This window comes from Lactuca serriola, chromosome 4 (assembly GCF_051521515.1).
Source record: "Lactuca serriola cultivar US96UC23 chromosome 4, Lser_US96UC23_V15, whole genome shotgun sequence".
Lineage (NCBI taxonomy): Eukaryota > Viridiplantae > Streptophyta > Magnoliopsida > Asterales > Asteraceae > Lactuca > Lactuca serriola.
In genome coordinates, this window is record NC_136411.1 from 321,147,260 (window position 1) to 321,153,965 (window position 6,706).

The 6,706-nt window shown below is 32.7% G+C and overlaps 1 long non-coding RNA gene across 3 annotated transcripts; it reads left to right on the forward strand.

Annotated features, from left to right (window-relative positions):
- Nucleotides 1-2,373: 2,373 nt before the first annotated feature.
- Nucleotides 2,374-4,514, forward strand: LOC145097372 (uncharacterized). Of its 3 annotated transcripts, none has more exons than XR_013704345.1 (6): nucleotides 2,374-2,547; nucleotides 3,264-3,324; nucleotides 3,422-3,505; nucleotides 3,595-3,923; nucleotides 4,089-4,154; nucleotides 4,241-4,514. It is a non-coding gene; the product is annotated as an uncharacterized LOC145097372 (long non-coding RNA). The 3 variants fall into 3 exon arrangements; XR_013704344.1 differs by having other exon boundaries at nucleotides 3,595-3,654; nucleotides 3,883-4,154; XR_013704343.1 differs by having other exon boundaries at nucleotides 3,595-4,154.
- Nucleotides 4,515-6,706: the final 2,192 nt, after the last annotated feature.

Sequence of the window (6,706 nt, forward strand, 5' to 3'; positions counted from 1 at the left end):
GATAGGAACAAACGTTGATCAAGATCTATAAATAATGTTACAATAAAAACCTCAAGTTTTATACATAATGTTATATATAACATTAACTAATAATTCAATATCCTTATCTATATATTTTAAGGAGAAATTTTTTTTCGGTCCGGTCCGGGTTAAATCCCGTATTCCAGGTACGGTCCGGTCCAAACCCGAAACCCGATTAGTGGTAAAAACAAAACCCGAAAACCGGCTCATTAATATGTATATTCGGTCCGGTCCGGGTCAGGTCCCGGTTTTTTTCCGGTCCGGTCCGGTCCAACGGGTCATATGCTCATCCCTAGTTATAATTGCGACATATGACTCTGAAGATACGAATTTAGTCTGAAGGTACCAACTACCAATGACTCTAGGACCACACTCCCACTGATCGTGAAGAATGCTAAAATCAGCCCAATAGACAATAAACTTTTTTGTATTATTTTATTTATTTAGGAAAACTTATGAAGGGTTATAGGTTTTTTTTGAAACCGCAAATCTAACCTACTCCTAACACTACAAGAAAAGTCTTTATTAGTGACCAGTTTTTTAGTGACGACTGAAAATCTGGTCACTAATAGCATCATTTAGTCACCATATAATACGTCGTCACTGAATTTTGGTAATGCTATAAATTTAGTGACCAATTCAATAATAGTTGTCACTCACTGGTCACTAAATTATAAAATATAATTAAAATAATTTTTTTAACATCAGAAAATAAATATTAATGACTAAAAAGAATGGTCACCAGCCTAGTGACAAAAAATACTGGTCACTGCTCTGTGAAAGGCTTAGAGACCAAAAAAGAGTTGTCACTGAATTGCCTCACACGTGGACACATAGCCATCCTCTCTTTAGTATGCAGCGACTAGAATTACAAAATATAATATTGAAAGGGCCAATTGTGCCATTTTAGTATGATGAAGGCCCATAAAAAATAATCTCCTTTTAAACATCTCACATCTCACCATCATCATAAAAAACCCTCGTTTTTAAACTCCCTCTCTCTCTCTCTCAGCAAAAATGCCAACAAGAATCACCGTTCTGATTCTATGCATCTTTGCGGTGGTGATGTACCCATGATTCGTCGAGTCAGTGATACTGAACATGGCAGATTGCCTGTCGTACGTGACGATCGGAAGCACGGTGAAGAAGCCAGAAGGAACATGTTGCTCGGGGATTAAATCGATGTTGAGAACAGACGCACTGTGTTTGTGTGAAGCGTTCAGAAAACAGTGCGCAATTGGGCACATCGTTGAATGCCACCAAGCCCTAGCTTTGCCTGTTGCTTGCGATATCAAAGCCTAGCTTTGCCTGCTGCTTGCGATATCAACGCTCCATTTGTTACTAACTCTGGAATTAAGCCTATCTAGCTAGTATCTCCGTTTGTCTCTCGTTAATCACTTACTTTCTTCAGGTCTGCACAATATTAACATCTCTGTCTTGATTTGTTGAAATCAAATTTCAATTTTGTCTTAGTGAATTGCCTGATTGACATGCAAAATCAAATGTGTTTTGTGTCCTTAGTCCTAATTCACCCCATAAACAGAGGTTCCATGGCTTTTCTTACAAGTGATTTTCGAATTCCTATTTAAGTTAATTCATAAATGTAGCTCCATTTATGAAACTAGGGCTTTTAGGTACTTCTGTAATAGCAAACATGCTACATCCGGCTTACCAAGGTCTGTCATCAATGCAAGTGATGAAGCTCTATTTTTGTAGCAAGTCAAAAATTATAATCTGTGTTCTAGAGTGAAATTGAGTAGTTGACATCTGTTAAAAATGTTTTCTCTTGATCACAATTTAAAACTAAAATTAAAGCAAAAGTGTTAGTGTTAATTTTATGAAAGACGTTCTTGACTCTGTTTTTGGTAAGTTTTAGATTTAACATAAGAACTCAAAATCCATCCTATCTATTAATGGGAAGAATGCTATTTTTCTTAGGCTATGATTGTATGACTTATTTTGGTTCTTCGTAAAGAACATAAACATATAGAAATATGCTTTTGCCAATAATCTACTTACATATAATCTCAAGAAGGAAAGAACAATTTATCATAATCTTTCACAAATAGATATCAATGAATTGGTTAATAATATTATCTTAACTGAATTTGAGGAGATTAGACCATTTGTTGACATGATATTTTCACATCAGATTTATGTATAGGCAACAATTGTTGTTTTATAATCATCATTTGTTATAGTAGTAAATACTTGGTCCATTCAAGAGCTAGAGTTGTCATGTGGTATTCTACTATTCTTCACAATAAGTGACTTTTACACAACGTACAAGGGTAAAAGAGTCCAAGAAAAGTGGTGAATGAGATATTGATTAAGTTAACCATTTTTTTCAGGCTGCTAAACGTGCAGGGTGGTTATCAAGTGATGAGAGCAAATGCCAAAAAACATGTCATGTAGGGTTTGGTCTTGTTGTTGATAATGGAAAGAAATTTAGCATTCAAGTGATTAAGTTGGTTGATTTGCTTGATGAAGCTAAGACTCGGTGTAAGGCTGCTCTTGTGGAGATAGGTATATAACAAACTTTCTAGGACTATTTTTTATGATGAAAGGGGCATACATGTCTTCTAGTTAAATAGCTTCTCTTAAATGAAAGTAGGCTGCTATAAGAAGAAAAGTACGTTTCTATTCCTTACATTGAACCCTTTTAAGCTAATTGCAAGAAATAAAATTTACTTGGTAATATTACTTGTTGTCTGTCTTTGGAATTTGTTGAATTCTCTCGTCATATGACTTGTATTTCTGTTTTCATGTAACATGTTGATTTTTAGTCAAGAGCCTAATGATTTTCTATATATGTTTTCTTTACCACTGGCCTTAAGTTACATTCAATCTGACACTAAAATACCCAACAACAAAGTGATTGTTGATCTTTCTAAAAAAAGGTAAAACTTCCTAAGAAATCAAAAGCCAAAATATGTATTTTTTTAAAGTTCAAGACTCTACTTGATATCTTATAACATTAAAGATCCAATCAAGTAGAAATTTTTTTTTTCAATAGATTTAAATAAGTCATTAAATCAATTTGGTGGAAGTTTTTTTTTTTTTTTTTTTTTTTTTTTTTTTTTTTTTTTTTTGTAATTTATGCTTCTAAATTGGTTTTTGAATTTTCTTGCTTCACCTATGGTATTGACTCAAAGCGATAATTTGTTGCAAAATTTGGTAAAAAATGACTTTTTTGTTTTATGAATTTGTTTACTTTCTGTTGACTGCTGGGCTTTAATCAGGGGAAGTTATGTCATTTTTACTACATTGTTCACATAAGTTACTGCCCTTCAAAGAATTCTGGTATATATTTGTTCTTTTTAATCAATTTATGTTCTTTCTCTTCCTTTTTCTTTTTACTGTAATATTATGGTTTTGAGTTTTAACTGTCTATTCACAGAAAGAAGTTGCAAGCTCTGAACTGGCGAGTGGTGTTGTTAATGCTGCACATGATAACCGAATGATTTCATTCCTTTAATTGAATGTAATCACTCATTCCATTCCCTTCTTGTCTATTCCATTCCATCATTTTCTCAACTATGGCCATTTCATACACTTTTAAACTCTTTGCAGGGTAAGGCCGGAATGGCAAGAATAGGCTTAAAGATTTCAAATATTCTTTTATATCTCTAGGTAAAATCAACTGTTCAATTTACTAAACTACCCCTGATACAATTATAGCGTTGTACTTTCAGTTTTTATCTTATCAAGAACTTATACCTTGAAATTACTACATAAACTTGCCTTGTATTGCTATAAATTGGTAGATTTCATTAAAGTAGGATATGCTATAATAAACAAATCAATGCTATTTCTTGCAATTAACCATTTCTAATATCATTCTTGCTGACTGTGGGATAGCTGAATATCTTCCCAATTTAGACGAGATGCTTAAATCACAGGTTAGTGAGATACTTATTTACTTTTTGGTTAATATTTTTTTCTCTCTTCTCTTTCAATTTATCAATTCTATTACAACATTGTAAATACTATAAATAGCAACGCACTTCCATTACTTGTCTATTATAGCATCCTACTTTCATTCCTTTCTATTTACAACATTGCAGGTCTGAACTTAGCAGTGAGAAGCAGGCCACCAGCAGATCCAGCACCGCCAACTCCAAGAATCATAGGTAATTTATCTTTGAAGTAGCCACTTGATGGAATTTATCATATTTGCTTAAATGACAGTTAACTTTTTTTTTTTAATCTCATATAGCTTAATGCTTTTGGTAATCAAGTTGCTAGAACATTTAACTGTTGTCTTACTGAAGATACTAAAGAGGTGGCAGTCTGCAAAAATATTTATAAATCTTGTATAGATAATGTGATTGGTTTCTCATTGTTTAGGTTCTTATTTGAAACTACTGATTTGACAGATGTTCAATATGATGTGCTTTTGCAATCAAATTGAACTGTGTGAGTTCGTTTAAGTTTGAGAACATTTATGTTTACCATTTGATGAGATATATATCGATAAATGAATTATAGTATATCTTACCATTGACTAAGTAAGTTCCATGCTAGTTACCTAAATGAGTTAAATACAAAGAAATAGCAATCAAAATTAGTGACGGATTTTTATGGTCATAAATTGGATAAAACAGTGACCATTTTTTATGGTCACTAATTGGGTAAATCAGTGACCACCTTTTATGATCACTAATTTGACAAAACAGTGACCACTTTTTATGGTAACTAATTTGACAAAATAGTGACCACTTTTTTGTTGTAGTCACTAATCAATTTTTGTGACGGACCTATAGTGACGAAAAGTGACGACCAAAAGTTTGGTCACTAAATCATTTAGTGACGACTCCTTCTATTGTTAGTGACCATTTCGTTTTCGTCACTAATTGGCATTTTTTTGTAGTGTAAACTACACCTTAAATCCACCAATGTCCACGACGAGACTTGAACCCTCAACCTCAAGGAGGGAGGGCAACACCGGGTACTGCTGGACTAGAAGCCCTTTGGTATCGAGGGTTATAGATATAGAGGGATTTGTGTTATCTTCAACCGATATAAATGTGACATAATTTATTAACAATGAAATAGATGTTAAAATTTAAGTGATGCCATATTTTTTTATATTGCCATAATTTATAATGGGGTTGAAATATTTTATTCTTTCATAAACTCTTTAGATCACCAAGCAAGAGTAAGGCGTGATCCTTTTTATAAAATATGTGTATCTAGTTTAGGAGTTTTTGTGGGGACAAGAACGAGGTAAAAAAAGATGTCCTAAGTAAGACAGAATATTTTGAAAATGGATTGTTATTGGAAGATATTATTTTTGTTGGAATAAATTATGCTCGTGTTTGTAGGCTAGTTTAGAAGGATCCATGTTCTACATGGATTGTATCTCTCTCTCTCACACACACACACATATATATATATATATATATATATATATATATATATATATATATATATATATATATATAAGTCTTCTATGTCATAAGACACATAGATAGTTTTTCCTTAATAGGATTTAGATTGATATGATACATTTCTCCTTTCCTACTTGACTTCAGAGGAACAACTTTAGATTTCTTTTCTATGATTTCTGAACCTTCTTCATGAAAAGATATGTTGAGACCTGAACCTACAACCAATTGATAAACGCTAATTAGATTGTTTGCAAACCTTCAACGTAAGTTAACTTCTAAATTGTGAATTCTCTATTAGTAATCATGACATATACCTTTACTTCTCCAATGACATTGTTTCCATATTTCATTTTTCCTCCATCTTTCAAATTCTGAAAGTCTCTTAATTTCGCTTCCCTCCTGTCATGTGACGAGAACAGCCGTTATCAACGTACCATTCCGAATCATATTGTTCGTCACGCATAACCTGCAAAATTTGAACATGTTTAGGAGCCCAAACCGATTTCATCCAATGTGAGAATTTTGTTTGAACAGGAAAAATCTTTGTTTTGTCAAACCCAATGTGACAACAGGAAAAAATCTCGAATAAACAAGTCTAAACTGTAACCATGTACAAGTGAATTCACATCATAACATTGATACAATAAGAACTTTAAATTCCATAAGGGCATGTGATATAAGTTATTGTATGAGCATATATTAAAAACCATGTGTATATAAGTTAAATACAAGTCAACATAAGTCAAGGAAATAAGTTAAAAAACATGAAATGCACCTTAACATGTTGATTTCGGTATTTGGAATCTAGGAACATTTGTGTATTCGGTTTTAGGTATCTAGAAACGTTAGGTTTTCGGTTTTGGCTATCCTAGACCACTTTAGGTTTTCGATTTAGGTTTTTTCACTAGGATCGAAATCTCTAAAGCTAAACCCATTAAGGCCGAAAACCTCATATGCTAAAAACCGAAATCCCAAGGTTAAGGCCTTTTATGGCCGAAATCACCTTCTTTTAGGCGGTTTCACACTTTTCAAAGTGATAAGATACACATTCCAACGTAAACATCCCATCATATTTTATCTTTATATATTTATATAACCGAAATCATGGCCTCATTTCCCATTTTCGACTTAGAAAACTTCATATTTTGCTCTCAAAACCTATATACAATCATTCATATCTTCAAAGCAGTTACCCATAACATTTTCAAGTTTTCCCAGGAAATCAATATATCAAGTTAATTTCCAAAGACTTCTTGTAAGTATTTATACATAACTAGTGTTATTTAAAACTT